The sequence below is a fragment of the Papilio xuthus genome, unplaced genomic scaffold, assembly GCF_000836235.2.
Source record: "Papilio xuthus unplaced genomic scaffold, Pxut_1.1 DF826159.1, whole genome shotgun sequence".
Classification (NCBI taxonomy): domain Eukaryota; kingdom Metazoa; phylum Arthropoda; class Insecta; order Lepidoptera; family Papilionidae; genus Papilio; species Papilio xuthus.
The window spans coordinates 1,466,046-1,483,598 of record NW_013532490.1 but is presented as its reverse complement, the minus strand read 5'-3'; the positions used below and the strand labels follow the sequence as shown (position 1 = coordinate 1,483,598).

At 34.2% G+C, this 17,553-nt stretch overlaps 1 protein-coding gene across 4 annotated transcripts in view; it reads left to right on the top strand.

Annotated features, from left to right (window-relative positions):
• The window catches only part of p120ctn (adherens junction protein p120), a 57,797-nt gene that overhangs the window by 11,444 nt on the left and 28,800 nt on the right, over positions 1-17,553 (top strand). The window lies entirely within an intron of this gene.

Genomic DNA, 17,553 nt, shown 5'->3' with positions numbered 1-17,553 from the left:
AACAAAAAGGGTGGGAAGGGAAAAAGGACTAAATTAAGCCTCCGGGACGCACACTCATCAGACGAAACGCGGAATTGCATCCACTTTACGTCTTCTGTGTGGTCGTGGTATTTCACCGGGCTAGCCGGGCCAATTCGTGCGAAGATGTTAAAGCGGATTCTACCACTTTTAAAAATATAATATTGATATTGAATTCGAGCGTAGCTGGGTTGATTAGTTAGTATAGATATGTAAAACGGAACACTAGGTTAAACATAGGTCACAACGTCAAAGTTCCTTGTCTAAAGAATGTTTAATTACTATGTGCGAACTGCTGAGAGGTTATGTCGCTAATTGGCCTCGTTACATTTTCAATTTAACATTAATTATACAATCTTGTATATGTAATATAATTTTATTTTTCTCTAGCTATTACTAAGTTTATTACTAACTTAATAAACTGATTTATCTTTGTTTAACTGTTTGTATGGCTTGTCGGACACATAGTCCGACACGGCCTGATGGAAACATTAGCTTGTCGGACATATAGTCCGACATGGCAGCTAACGTGTAAGAAACCTTTGCTTAAAATAGGCAATTAGTGGACAGATTATTCTTGTTTCTAATGTGTCGAATCAAATGATGGGTTCTATGGCTTTTAATGTCAATAATGATAGTTTTGTGTTGCCGCAAACTTTTCAAATGATCGACAGTCTATTGTTAATTCATAAACAACAATCGCGGTACAGTCGGGCACAGGCGGTTGTCATAAGTTGGGACAATTGTCGACTGACAGTTTGAATGGACACAACCGGTGAACGTAGTCGTTTCTGTTCCGAAGTGTACCAGTGTCCTTTTGTGTTATACTTAGATTATAGTAAGGCTAGTGCTACTTTGCCTGATAAATGCGATACTATTAATAGTATGTTTACTAATTATTAGGAAAGTTGTTGAGAATGGTATTTTAGTATTCGTTATAAATTACGAAAGAGTTTTAAGTGTGTTTATTGAATTGCAACGCCTGATCGCTCAACATCTTACTTCTTACTATCTTATTAATATTATAAATGTGAACGTTTAGATGGATGGATGTTTGTGTGTAGGTATCTCCAGAACAGCTCAAAGGATCTTGATGAAATTTAGCATACAGTACTACACAATGCAGTAACACATAGGCTACTTTTAAAGTATTTTTTTAATACCGCGCAGAGGGAGTCGCGAGCGACAGCTAGTATTATAATAATAATGAATCTTTTTTTAACTCTTTTCTTGTCACCATGCTAAAACAAGACGATTACTGATTCTAGAATGTTGTTGCAATCTTTTTCTGTCTGGCTTCAACTTAACGTACGTAAAATGTTTTAGACGTAACATTGCAAAGCTTAGTACAGGCAGTCCCCTGAGATCAGTGTGTTGGCGACGTGCCAAAACTCAGGAGAGATTTAAAGTTTGGAACTTTATCGTTTAGTACTCGATAATAACATGACTTATTGTGTTTATAATTTGTGCTTTTATAACGCAAAATACTGTATGTTAAAAACTATTTCTATTACCTCTATTCTGTTTAAAAATAATAATAATCCGGCTACCGTTTAACAGTGGTATTTGGCCCGGCTCGCCCGGTGAAATACCACGACCACACAGAAGACAGGCGTCAAGTGGAAGCAATTCCGCGTTTCGTCTGATGAGTGTGCGTCCCGGAAGCCTAAGTTAGTCCTCTTCCCTTCCCACCCTTTTTCTTATAAGGAAAGGATAGGAAGTGGAAGTGGACTTTCCGGATGAGAGGATGCATGAAAATGTTTTCTTTCTGTGCATCCTCTCCGCCGTCGATTAAATTTAGGCAACGCATATGCAATTGCGTATGTCTATGGGCAACGGTCACTTCGCTTTTTCAGCGATTTCAGGTGGCCGCTCGCTCGTTTGCCACCTTACGACATAAAAAAAATCCGTTTGGTTATTGGTCTAGAAAGTTTTGGATGATAGAAATTCTACAATCAACATTTTATAAATAAATTGAGGGCCCTTTATACTTTATAGAGTTGTATTTTATTTATAAAAACAAACAAATAAATCAAAGTTCATTATATCTTTCATCTTGACTTTACTCAAGTATCCACCTTAATCCGCCAAGAAGCTTTTTTATAAAATTTCATAAAAGGCTTAACCAGTCCTCCATCAGCTGTCTACGCGAGCGCCCTCTTTATTTTGTTTCTATTTTGATATAAAGAATCTTGCAGAGTTGACATGGACGAGAGAACTTTTTTTAAATTTGAAATACTCGAAAGTTCTGTGTTATAAATGGTACTTAGTGGCCTATCTTACTAATATTATAAATGTGAATGTATAGATAGATGGATGGATATTTGTTTGAAAGTATCTCCAGAACGGCTGAACGGGTCTCGATGGAATTTGTCGTACATCTAGACTATAGTTTGGAAGACTACTAAGTTTTTTATGTAATTCCGTTTGGACGAAGTTGCGGGCGTCCGCTAGTTTATATTAAAGATTAAACTTCTTTAAGTGTCGTAAGACTATTTAAATTAAGTATTAGCATAAAGCCTAGTTGTTAAACTAAATATTAGGTTCTTAAAGTAATCGTATTATGTTTACCGAAACACTGCCAGCGATAATTCCTTCTTACAACAAAAACGATTTATTTTAATGGTAATTTTCTTCAAGGCGAACAAGTCGGTTATTGTAACTTCATACTTAATATGATAAATAATACACAATCGAAATGAAATTAATACGACGGAATTTACTTTGCTTGTATTTAGTAGAGGAGGCGAGAGAGTTCTGTCAGAACAGCGTCTCAGATCCCTCTGAGTTACAGGACGTGAGTTGTGTTTACAAGATTTATTTAAAAACATTAGCCAGGTTGAAAGACCAAGTAAAACGATAAGTATACGAAAATTACCTCTACTGCTATGAAATTTATTATATCTTTCTCTATGTCAGTATATGTCAAATAGCTGTCGCACGCTTTGAAATAAAAAAAAAATATTAGTAGCCTATGTGTTCTTCCAGAATATGTTCTACGACTATGCTAAATTTCAGCGAGAAACAAGCAGCCGTTCTGGAGATACCTTCATCATACCCTCTAAGTAACATCCATCCATCCATCTAAAAATTAGCATTTATAATATTCGTAAGATTAGTAACAGATATGTCACCGCAGTCTAATATGTATGTATCTTTGAATCAACTAAACCGGCGGCCATCTTTAAACAAACATCTCAGTCCCTAATAGTTTTAGCATATTGTGGCGAATGTCCACTAATCTACTTCGTATTGTAAACCTTAGTTACACAGCATGTTATCTTGTACATATATTAATACTATTCCGACGGACAAACACTACATGTAGGGCTGCGACGAAGACCCGATATTCGACAAAAAGACCATTATTTATCAACCCTTGACTACGTACGTGGAGAAATTTCTATCATATGTAAATTTAAATAATTCTAATCAAACCCAAAGAGGTGTCAACCCTAACCTCAGGGCTCCGCAGTTGCGTTGTGGTTGAATGAACGTATGTATATTTGCAAAAACGTTTTTTTTTAATTTTATCTTGTTATTTAATACTGATATATATGTAGCCAACTGTGGTCAGTCTTAGTTATGTAATTTACAATTTGATACTGTAAATACTTAGATTTGTATCAATCTGTCTGACATTTGAAGGTTGGAAGTGTACCCAGTTAGTTTTTAATATTGTAATATCGTTGATAAAGTTTTTAGTAGCCAGTACTTTGTTCTATTTGTATGTCTAGACATTTTTTTACTATTATTTGGTATCTAAAGTATTAAATTATTCAAAAGTCCCTCAATATTATTGTGCGAAGTATTCTCAAACGACAATACATTGTCCCTCTCGATTCTAAGCCGAACAATGGCAAAGATCTCGTCGAATTCGGCGCTAGAAATTCCTAGTGCCATTAGCGTTAGGGACAACTCGAGCATTCGGAAGCTTTTGTTTTGTCAAGTGTGTAATTTACTCTGATGTGGACATAACGCAGTATACACACTCGATTAGTGATTGGTCGAACGCTGTATTGTGTACCCACATTGATGTTTTTATAAGATTTTATTTAACTTATGTTAGTTTGGGTGGAATTTTGCAACTCAATTTTGAAACTGTTATCTTCAATCGATTGAGGTATAATACAATTTTGCGTTTATGCAAAATTGCAAAACAATGCTATATTATCAATTGTTGATTTATAGATACGCGTGTGTGACCTAAGTTGGAAATGATAAAAATAGGGCCTTAGCAGGAGGAACAGAGGTAGACAATTTGTTACTTCTGTCTACCGACATTATTATCCCTAACGTTTGTTACTTTTTAGTTTTTATAAGTGAAAATGGTGGAATATTTGTTTCAAATAATACTATTTTTTATTGGAATCTACAAATTTGGTTAATCAGATTTCTTCCTAGAATACATAACTTTATAAAAAGGGGTTATAGCAAATGTTAAACATGTTTCTTTTTATAAAATAACATATTCCAAAGCACAGATTCGATTTGCGGCACGTATAACTGTGTTGGCTTTTCGCGTATTTCTCCGAGGGTTTGGTTATGTAAGAAAACATCGTCAGGAAATTCACATTTACGAGGATATTTGTAAGTAAATGTAATGTCGTCTGGTATTCGAGTCGTTGTGGTCTGCATATTGTGTATATTTAGATAAACTAAATGGTAGGTTTCCAGTGTTACACTTGTATATTGCTATCACTTTCATTCCTTTAGTAGAAACCGAGACAACATGTTTGAATATAGGGTGTTTCGGTAGTGGAATGTTAACTGATTTCTAGAATATTCTAGATTTAAAATTTAAAAAAAGTATTTACGTTATTACAATGCTTTGGTATCTCACTATGGGCATGAACTAATTAAGTTGCATATTAACCTCTAATATCATCAGGAACGTCAAACAGACAAGCTAACTAAGTTTGACGTTGATAGTAAATTGTTTGATCCAATATTGGCATTACCTTTGCTAGAAGATTTTGACCTTGGCCAATGTTGGCTCTAATTAAAATTGTAAGCAGACGAATTGAATCATGTTGTTGTTCAATGAAGTATGTCAAACGATAAGCATGTACGTTTAGATCTTGCGGAGGTATTAATAATTAGATTATTAATATTTGTTCTACAAACTCAATATCTAAAAGTTTGTAAAAATATAAAAATACATCCTGTATGTCTTGGTGGCGCCAGTAATAAGAATAAGTTTTTTTTAATTATTAATAATATTGAATTCCACAATGTTCAAAGGTCAAGGTGTAGATTGACATTTATGTTTTATGAATCAATTAGCTGTCGCCTGCGACTATTCGCAAGGAATTGAAAAAAATTAATAAGTAGCCTATGTGTTCTTCCAGACTATGTTCTGTATCGAAATCCGTTGGGCCTTAAAATATCCATACATCTAAACATTCGCATTTATAATATTAGTAAGATAGTAGTCATCAGAGTTGTTTCGAAGCGTAGAAATGACAATGATCAAACTAGATTGGTGGAAACACGTAACAACAATATGACTATTATTTTCGTAATCTTAGTTTTTTCTCTTATAAGGAATATTTTATATTTTCAATAGTAATAAATTCTATATTCTTTTATTGTTATAGCAAGAAACATGATAATTAAGCATTGAGGTGATATGCTTTAATTAGTTTTCGTTAATTAAAACTTTGTTAGGACATAGTTATTTTAGACATTGTATAACGCAGCGTTCCGACTCTCGTTAAATTGTTTTGTTTAATAGGAACATTTCCAGGAACTGGAAATAACTAGTTTTAGGTGGTTACTCTTCATATTAAAGAGTCGTTTGTTGTGGTACTATGTTTATATAGACATACCATATGTATGTTCGTTTGCAGACAGTATTGTTATGTATGACATTATTGTTTGTTGGCAGATGTGATCAGTTAGTTTATAAACTGACGAAGTTAATAATCGCTCGATAACTGATATGTATTAAGAACTAGCTAGCCCGCGACTCCATCCGCACGGAATTAAAAAAATAATAATAAGTAGGTTATGTGTTCTTTCGGACTATGTTCTACATCTGGGCCAAATTTAATCAAGATCCGTTGAGCCGTTCCAGACATACCTTATAACAAACATCCATTCATCCAAACTTTCGCATTTATAATATTACTGAGACTATAATTTTAGTTACAGCATTTTTATATAAATAAAAAGTCCTAGGATAGCTGGTGACCGAAACCATTGGAATATTCAAAATAGTTTTTTTTTTCATCCACAGCAGCCGTAACCGGAAATTGCGTGGCTTTGTTATTCCGAAATAAAAACGTTTCGGAATTGCGTCGCGTGGTGTTTACCGACCGCCATCTTTATTGGTCGGTGATACGATACACTATGGGATTACAACGGAATTTGTTCAGTGAATGCTTTAATAACGTTATTTGTACGTTTGTAATCAATTTTATGTCATTACTATGAATGTGTCCTAAGGGATATTCGTTTATTACGTGAAAAAGTATGTTCTGTTTTACGATTTATTTTGATTTACGTGTCCTTGTCAATTTTCTTTCTGTTTAAACCTTAAATATAAAATGTGTATCGTAATATACAGTGGTAGAGTCCGCAGCAGCATTTGTTAAACAAATGACCCACTCGACTCGTAGAAAATAAAGAAGGGGAGATGAATTTGACGCAGAAGAGAATTTATCTCGTCCTCTGTCCTGTAATGTTGTGTAACAAGATGTGATATGTGACCCGCTTGCTTGATCGCCTTTTTAATGTAGAAAAGACAATTTATTATAATAGTAAAATGTAAGATTTGAACTTCCAGCACAATACATTCACCACATCACAGACTTATATATTTGAAAAAAGTTGTAGAAAAATGCTCTTAGTTGTGTTTATACTTAAAGAAGGCTCGAAGCTCAGTGAAGTTAAAGTCACGTTTAAAGTTGAAGATGCATTCAACTGGGAAGCTTTAAAACGCTTTGAGTTTGAACTGTGTTAGTTAGTGGAAAAGTTTATACTTACTGTATGTTATGAGATATATATATATATATCTGAAGTCAGATAAACGAAGTTATATAGTGTCGACCACGTATTTATTGAAAGTAATATTGGTACATAGCGCGTACTTTTACGTACATTAATATGTACGTAAAAGTTTCGTAATAAATGAATTCGTTCTAGTGAACGAATTCATACGGGCGCTTTTTTAACGTCGCGTTTAAACTCTGTATTGGCGGCTCGAGCGATGAACGATTTAAAATCACTTCCTATTTGAACGCTTTTTTTGCCGCGCGTTAAACAAACGCTTGTGCGTATGGTAGCTTAATCTCAACTTATTAAGAAAATAGGATTTTCCACGTCATGAATGGAATATACGAATATGTCATATCATATCAGAAAAACAAATGTTTAATTATAATAAACATAAGATTTGATAGGTTGTCAAACCTTCTTAGGTATACTTAAATCAGAGTAATACGTTGGCGCAACACTAGTCTTAATAAAATGTCGACGTTTATGTTCCCTTAGTAATTATTCTGACACTTGACTTTGTAATGAAAGCACGCCATTATCACTAAAGTATTTTAACTAATAATTTAAAAAAATTTCGATATTTTTTTAGGTATATTTTCCGCGATATCCTGTAGTTTTTAACAATACATTTTTCGTGGTAGTCACACTGTGAAGTTTTTGTATAACTTTGCGTTGCATTCAGAATTCGTTGTATAATGTAGTGAATGGTGTGCGGTGCCGCTTTCATATCAAAGTTTGTGACTAACCTGAATTATTTATAAAAGCACCAGTACACATATTGAGTTGGCCTTTTTAACTTTTAAAATTTGCTCCGGTTAACGGATTGAGGCAGAAATTGAATTTTAAAATCCTATTCGTATTTTGATTTTTAAAAGAATATCAAAAGGCGAATAAATTACCTAAATATCTTTGTCTTCTTTAGTTGAAATACATAGACTACTGGATACCAAGATGAAGGTTTCTTCATATAATCTTGAGTACTCTCGAAGTCAATAACCGATTTCGATTCAATTTTGCTCGTCTATTAATAAAGAATTATTTGTCAGTGAATGTCAGCTGCATAAACATGTAAACATTTATAAAACTTTAGAAACTTGGATACACCTTCCGTCTTCGCTGGCAAGCATTCATAGTTGGAAGTATAAGGGCGAAGTTGCTGAAGCTTTGTAAATGTATAAATATTTATCTATCCTGACTGTACATATTGAGAGACAAGAAATTCTACCTGTATCTAGTTTTATTCTTTTTATAAGCACATAAGAATAGCAAACAATTGTACCAATTACAATGTAAGTTTGTTGTACTAAAAGACAATTTAAATCGGTACACAAACACGTTGTTACGTTATGCACCTGTCACAGAACTCAAAGGCGATGCGAGTCGCAATGAATATGCAATATGTAGTTTGATACCGTCTTTGACCTGGAATCGTTCTTCCACGACGCACCGTCACACACGTCGAAGTCTACAATCAAATATATTTTACCTTCTGAAAGCTGATAGGCTTTTGTTGACTTTATCATCTAAGCTGTCGTCTGCGATTCCGAACGGGCGGAATTAAAAATACTTAAATAGTATCCTTCTTCAACACTATTATCTGACATCCATGCCAAATTTCAACGAGATCCTTAAGCCATTCTGATGATGGTAATGTTTTTCTTGCTAGCCATATCACGAGAACTGACATCAATAAAGGTGCTTTGACCATCTGTCAGGGATTGCTAAATACATATGATGATTGTCAATTGTTTTCAGCATCTAGCTGGAAAGTCTCATAAAAGTGCGATGAGCGAGCGAATTCAGAGTATACGGTCTGTGCCTGATAGTATTAGATAGAAGGCATTGAACAGACATAACTCAAATGTTGGTTTAGTTTGAGAAATCTTCACTAAGGTTAACCATAAGTTACTATTAAGCAAATGTGAGTGCTGTATTTAATGTTAAGTACCGATTTTTTATCGATGCCATAGTTTCTTATGGCCGTTACATTCTTTGTGACGACGTGATCGGAATATTAATATGTTACGATACGCCTTTGATAATACGTACTTATCTCACATACGTGCATTATCGCTATACTTCAATTCGTTTCTAATATTAGCTTGAATTATTTGATAGAATAAGACTGAGAAGTAGTATTACATAATAATAGTGATTACCTGCGATTTCGTTAGCGCAAAAGTAAGAAAAGTAGCCTTTAATATTTCTGGATACATAAGCTATAACTATAGCTATAGCTAATAACGTCAAAATCGGCCCAGTCGTTTCGGAGAATACTCGGCACAAACGCGGTTTTACGGACATACAGAGAAAAATTTTAAAAATGGAATTTTCGTTATAATGCAAGTACATCATGTATGTCATGTCATTTTTTTATATTTTACATACAGACACTGTAATTTTATTAATTGTATACCTTTATATGTTACCCGATAAGTCGGCCCAATGAGATTTGTTTTCCTACGGGCCGATTAGAGACATAGAATCGATCGGATCAATGGGATTTGTTTTTTGATTCTATGAAGTTAATCAGCCCAATGGGAGAAAAATCCCGTTGGGACAATTGATTAGTAGGCCAATCGGCCCAAAGAGAACCCGTAATAGATAGTAAAGAAATATTGTTACAATATAACAGATATTCGTCTGTAGGTTTACTGGAGCGTAAGCGTAATTAATTGACCTATTTGTTCATACGCGGAACTTCACAAGTGTTTTTCGTCGCCATGATGATGTTGATATAACTATATAAATAAGCATAAGAAGGTCGTAATATTACTTACTAATATTATAAATGCGAATGTGTGGATGGATGGATAGATGTTTGTTAAAAAATATCTGCAGAACGGCTCCACGGATCTTGATGAAATTTTGTATAGATGTAGAAAATAGACGGAGTCGCGACAGCTAGTAGTAAATATATTCAAATAATTTTATTGTAGGTGCATCGTGTGACGTGAATACTACGTAAAGTGTAAATATTAATTTTTCTTCCATTAAGGTAGATTGAAGGCTTTTTATTTTTATTTACAAATAGCAGTTGTCCGAGACTTGTCCGCGCGGAATAAAAAAAACTAAAAAGAAGTAAAATCTATGTCACTCGGGAATAGTATAGCATTCTACAGTGAAAGAATTTTTCAAATCTCTTCAGTAGTTTCGGATTCAAGGCAAACAAACAATCAAATCATTCCTCTGATATTGTGTGTTTAAAAAAATATTTTACACTACCTTCGATATGTTAGTCTATTGCCAATTTCATTGTTTTTTTTCTACTTTATAAAGTGTATTGATACATACAGACATACCTGTTTAGTGTTAAGATAACGTACTGTAGGTACAGAGTAGCGTGAAACAATAACTGACCGCAAAGATAGTGTTCCATTTCAAATGGATAGGGTCACCATACGACTGCGGACAGGCAGGACGTTGTATGTAGCAGTAATAATAATGCTCTGTTCTCTGTTGTAGCTTGAAGTATACTCACTTATGTAGGATATATAATTTAGAAAATTACCGCTAAGGGTTACCTCTGAATTAGCTGTTTTGAGAACCCTAACTATGGTTTTTCTCTCTCATACCCTTTGAAAAAATTGAGACAACAATATTTTTTAAAAGTATCTTTGATGAAATATGGCTTTGCTAGAATAATGTAGTTTTATTTAAACTTGGTATCTTGTAAAAATGAATCTAGCAAAAAATGTCAGAATTAAAATCAAAGTAAAACTAACTTAAGTTCGCACGCGACCAAATAGCATTAAGTATTCAAAAACTTCACAACGATTTAATAAAGTCGCAAACAAATCTAGTAGACTACTTTGTTTAAGTACTTATATGTAAGAGGCTTTTTACTTAAGCCTTTAAGAGTTGGAATTGTGTCGACGTTTAAACTTTAAACTTTTCATGTCTACTTGAAATCGAGTATCGATACTTAGTTGATTGTACCTAATACTTTTTGTATATAAATAAGAACTAAGTACATTATATAATTTTAACATTGTCGCGAAAGATATGTATCGTATGTAGGATTTTGTAGTTTGCTAACATCCTTAACATTCATTGTCTTTTTTAAAAACAATCAAGCAGGCCTAGCACGAAAATTTGCAAGAAAATGTTCGGAAGTTTATCGACAAAATTTTGTATAAGATTTGTTCAGTTACCGGGTGTAAAGTACAACGACAAATCTCATTCAAATTTGACAAATTTTGTCGATAACGTTACGAATATTTTCTCGCAATTTTTGCGTTACGCCCCCTGGAGGTTAATTGAAATTTGTTAACGATACAAAGTAAGAATGTTTACTATTTAAACTAACAAACGTATAGGTCACATTTGTGACAACATCAATCTGTAGATTTATAATACATGTGATAACAACTCAACTAGACGGTCTTAAGCAATTCCATGATATTTAGTCCTTATGGTTACCCTACAGTTGACCCATCCCAGTCTCAGTCCGGGTGAGGTCAGTATGAACCTACTGTACGTGTGAATTGTTTCGTTGTTCTAATCTACACTTGAATGTCGCCACTGTGTCCGTTTGTTCGCAATGAACGGACTAGAAATATGATATTGAAGGAATTTACATCACTACTTTTACTGATGCCATTGTTATAATGAATAAAGAGCGGAGCTTTTGTTTATTGTTTTCTATGTAAAATAAAACAGCTTTTTTTATTCAAATATTTTCGCAATAATGTGCATATTATATACTCCTTTGTACTAAAATCCTTTAAATAATGAAAATTATTATGTCTTTCGAATTAATTTGTAAACTACTAGCTGTCGCCCGTAAATCCTTCCGCGCGGAATTAAAAAAAAACTCAATTAGTAGTCTATGTATTCTTGCAGTCTATGTTCTATATATATGCCAAATTTCAGCGAGATCCATGTAGTTCTAACACATTTCCATCCATCAATCCAAACATTCGCATTTATAATATAAGTAAGAAGTAAGATTTTCGCAATAATGGTCATGTTATGTAGTTGCCTATGTACAAAAATAATCCTTTAAATAATGAATATTATTGTGTATCAAATTAATTTATGAACAATTCCGCTTAGTTTTTTAACTGATCACACTATGTATCAAGAGATTTAAAAATCAACCTACACTCAAAACGTTTTTCCAATCAAAATGCTATAAAAACACCGTGATATAAAGCTGCGTGTCTATTGATTGATTTTAATCTATTACGTGTCCTTTAATCTTGTGGTTAAACGCTGCACCGGCTCGCGTGACCAGATTAAGCTGTTCATACTTTTCTCCTTTTTCCTCGCGCAATCATTTGCTTTTTTGTTTGGAATCGATTGCATAACTTAGCAATTCCTTTAGCTTAGGTTTTCGATACCAAGAGATTTTATGCCAGATAAATATTCATTTGTGGCCTGGATTGGTCCTTGTTACAAAATTGACAATTTTATTATGTGTTTCTGAAACCAAAATCCTCGTTTAAAACATATTGTTATCTTAAACATGTCAAAGATAATGACAGTGGCGATGATATGTTTTAAACGGGGATTGTGGTTTCAGAAACCCACGGGTACGCACAATGGATTGTAATGTTCCAATTTCATTGTCCTTAATACGTATAATTGCAAAGGACATCACAAGTCTCTTCATCTTCTCAACCATGAGACGCCCACTGCTTGACATAGGCCTCCCCCAAAGTTCGCCACAATGATCGGTCCTGTGCTACCCTCAACCAGGATACTTCCGCAACCTTCACCAGATCATCGGTCCGTTTTGCGGGAGGCCATAAGTCTCACGTAAGATTATTTTCTCATAAATCTAGCAATTTTTAAAGCTTGAATATGACACTGTAAGTTCACAAATGTGAAGCGAGGCTTACACGGAAGTATGTCGAAGAAAAATGCCTGTAGTAACGTCGCCTCGGTTAACGGATTTAAAGGATTGTAAGACTCAACGGCAAAGCTGCTTGGATAAATTTATACCAAAAATGGTGATACTGTTTTTATTGTGGAGTTTTAATTTCTAACAAAATAATTATACGCGTATTTGATTTGATTATTGTTTTACGAGAAGGTTGTTTGCCACATACGATGGATGGGAACATTGGCAACGATGGACATCCGCCTTTAATGTACTCGTCCATTGGCCCGTGCCGGACGCACCGCAAGCACGGCCCGCAACGGATTTTAGTTTGCTTTGTATTGTAGCGCTGCGTCCATCGTCTGCGCCGCAAATATCGTATAAGACAAAGCAAATCCGTTTAATTCGTGCGTACGGTGCGTCCGGCTCCGGCCAATGTACGTGTATCTTTAGAAGTGGATACTTAAGGATGATTGCATGACATAATGCATGTAGCCTGTATTGTTTTTTTTTCTGTTGTTCAAGTGAACAATACTTTTATGTTAGGAAAAATAGGAATTAAATACGCAATTTTTGACGATACCCTATTTATCAATGTTCGTTTACGAATGTGTCAATAGAAGCTATTAATTCTAGGCTCAAATTGATTGGTCGCGGCACTGTCAGGACTTCCTCTTTTAATGATTTATTTCGCCGCTAAAACCCGCCAGTTTCGATTGCTAACTCACTTCCCCCCCTTACCTCCATCCTCTCACCCCCTTACTGTTTGTTTACGTTGCCCGACTTAATTGAATCCAGGCTTTCATGTTTTTATCATGTACCCACTGCCGTTACTTACAACGATTAGTTGACTTAGGGCAATGTGCGGCTATTGTTATCTTGTAAAGAACTTTTTCCAAACGATGACATGGCTATTGTACTTGTATTCTAATTGAAACCTTATACTGTGAGAATATAGTCTATATTTGCATTATCTATTAGTCTTTGTTGAAGTATAAAAACTGTGCTCTTATAATCTAAAGATTCTATAGTATGTAAATTTCTCGTTTCCGTCGTTTACGTCGTAAATAATACGACATTTAGATGCGAAAATGATCGTAAATGTCTCAAAGATGGACAATATATCTATATAGATTCACTTCAGCACGTAATTTTAATGCTATTCTTTGTTTACTGTTTGATTATAAATAGTAATTGCCTAGTAAGTCTACAGACAAACATACATTAAGTTAAATTATAATAATACTTAATCGAAGACAATGCAGGGAAACTCATAAGTAGGGGTGTCAAGTTTATAAACGTAGACAGGAAAAACAAATGACAACCACAGTCGTGTCAATTAAGACGTGGACTTTAAAGATGTAATTCCTTAGAGCCTGAAAAAAGAAACCAATTTGACTTAGTTGAATGCATTATCCAAACCCGGCGATGTTGCAGCCCTACTGTGAAGGCGTGCCGGGTCACGGGGCGGGCTTTTGTCTTAAATTTCGTATTACCCCCAGCATTTCCAATTACGTCTCTGATGCTGACACTGCTTGAATTGTTAATTGCAATTTCAAGTATTTTATAGAATAAGTAACGGATACTCTTCTATTTTGTCTCTAAGCTTCTGTGTACTGCTAAACTACAGTTGAAACCTTACCTTATGTATAAAAATAACGTGTCACGATGTATGTTCGCGATAAACTTCGAAAGTAGTATCAAGTGTTATCAAACTTTGTAAGCGTCTGTAATCTGGTCGAACTTGGGAGGTAGGGTAGTTTTTATCTCAATTATTGATTTTTTTTAATTCGAGTCGCGGGTTATAGCTAGTTTATATATAAATGAACAATTATAAAACACAGTTTATATGCGCAAAAAAGAATTTTATATAAAAGTTTAACTGGAAACGCTGTGACAAACGGAACACATGAAAGACGGAGGGAAGTCGGCCGGATGCATCCTGATGTTTTTCCTTTGCCGTGGTCGACTGGCGCCGCGCTGCAGTTTTTGTCATGTCTTTGTTGACTAGTGGAACATTTTTCCCCTTACATCCCCTTTTGCGTAGCCATTTTCTTGGGGTCAATATAGTGTTTTATTTGATCTTTGATTTCCTATATTTACCGTTTTCAAAAGCGAAACACTATATTGCATCAACCACCAAGTCCAGTAGTGGCAGTGTGAAAATTCATGAATAGGATGATTGGGTCAATTTTTGCGATTATATTTTGTTTTATTTTTGGATTTAATTTGCTTTTAATTATGGTTAATACTCTCTCTTAGTAAAAAGTAAGTATGTATATTTTTAATACCCAAGATTTCATTGTTTTTTTCATTTTTTTTATTGATAACAACGTTTATAATTTTATTCTCCATAATTTTTCCGTTTAATATCTTATTCTGACTTTTAACATCTTCATTTGAAACACTAATTAATTAAAAATAGCTTTACTCGGAGAAAAGACAGCGAATGTCTTATGTAAGGAATACTGCAATTAGTTGAGAGCTTTCGCGAAGTTAATTATGTTTTTTTCTTATAAAATAAATTGGCCGACTCTTGCTCGTAGAAGTTTTATTATAATACTAGCTGTCGACCGCAACTCCGTCTGCGTGAATTAAAAAAAACTTTATTGATAGCCTATGTGTTCTTTCAGACACTATATTCTACATTGATAACAATTTCCAGCGAGATCCATGCAACCGTTCTAGGGATACCTTCAAACAAACAACCATCCAAACATTCGCATTTTTTTTATAATATTAGTAATATTAGCTTTGCACAATCAAGTAGATGTATTGATTTAGTTACGATTTTTAAATTAAATTATATTTAACTCGTCTTCCATTTAATACATTGATGACATTCACTTACTAGACGCTATTATGAAACCGTTAGCGTGTGCACCGAGTTTGTATTCAATCACTTGCAGGGGCTTAAACCCTCTGCAAGTGATTCCTTCTTTAGGTCTGTGACACACTAGCGATGTCAGACCACATTAACTGTTTCTATGTCGCTCGATCAACGTTCAGACATTATCATTTTTCGATTGGGTAAACATAGACCTTGTTTGTTTGTCTGTAGTTGTAAATTATTTTAGTACTAGCTGTTGCTCGCGACACTATCTGCGTGTATTAAAAAAAAACTTAATTAATAGCCTATGTTGTTCTTCCAGACTTTGTTTAACATCTATGCTAAATTTTGGCAAGATCCATGCAGCCGTTTGGTGATACCTTCAAAAAACATCCATCCATCCATCCATCTAAACATTCACAATTATAATAATAGTAAGATATTAGTAAGAAGTTAGATAGTTATTAATGTTGCTGTGTTTTTTTATTAATATCCGTTAATAGTTATTGTAATGGTAATTTTTAAAATTTCAAATAGGAGAAAATAACAGTTTTTGTTTATTTACGGTGCTCTTATAAACTAAACAAGTGTTATCGTGATTATTGGAAATATAATGAGTGTCTTACTTCCACTTGTGGAGATGTAAAAATAATTTTTAATTAATAAAAAACATATGCGGGATATTTAGTGGATCAAAAGCCTTATACCGAATTGTGAAGTTATGCAACATAGCGTTTTAATTACAAGATCCGTTCCGAGCGTGGAAGTGGATTTGAAATGAATTGTCAATGCCTCTTCTAGTTTGATAATTGAATTTTCATTGAGAATAGAAAGACTTTGGTTCTACGTGTAATAAATGTGAACTGTTAATTACGACGACAAACGATAATATGTTTTTTTTTACCTGTCGATAGAAAATATATTTCCGCGATAAAATTTTGTTATTGTTTTATACCTGCCAGTTGCATGTTCCATTTTTAAAACAGTGCATTCGCTGTTAAATTAAAAATAAAATAAAAAATTCGAACCGCTTTCTTTCAATATTTTCCAAATTCAATTTTGCGCCATCATTTCCAGCAATACGAACGGAAATTGTGAAGCTGCTCGATAAGAAACTTTGACTATAGAGACACGGACTAGGCAATAGTCGACGATGTACCAAGTAAATTTTGACACTTTTCGAGGTGGGACAGAGGATGTACAGATGACACATGTCCCTATCAAACTGTCTGTAACGTAAAATTAAAAAGCTTTTATGAACCCATACTGACACAAACATTTATACACTTGTTTGCACAAAATAAGCACGCAAACGAGTGAAGAAGTAATGTATGTTCGTTATTATTTGACAGATGCATGCGCTTATCAAGTCCAGTCTCTTAAAAGTTCAAAGATAAGAAAGTTGTGAATCCGTCGCATCATTGAGCTGTGGTTACGTAAAGCTGCAGCATTGACTAAGCGCCCAGTATTTAATTATCGATTTCAAATTGGTCGATGGCAGACGCGATAAATAATTCGCTATCCAAGTCTGCGTTGATCGTAAAATTTGATAGCTAATGTCGAAGTAAACACGCAATGTAATACATTTTAATGTCTCGTAGTGTAGTTTAAGTAATCGATTATTGGATTGTTACGTTTTATTATTACTATCGGATTTATGTTTACGTTAGACGATAGTAACACTTTGTTTCTCATTGGCTGTATATTTTGAAACAAATTAGTACTTGTTACCAAGTTTCTATGTCAGTTTAATTTTTTTTATCACCAAATACGAACGATTATCACACATCTCATCACCAGCTCACTATGCATCCCCACTGAGGGGCTCGTAGCCTGCCCTAAGTTAGGAATGTCTAGGTAATAGTCAACCACGCTG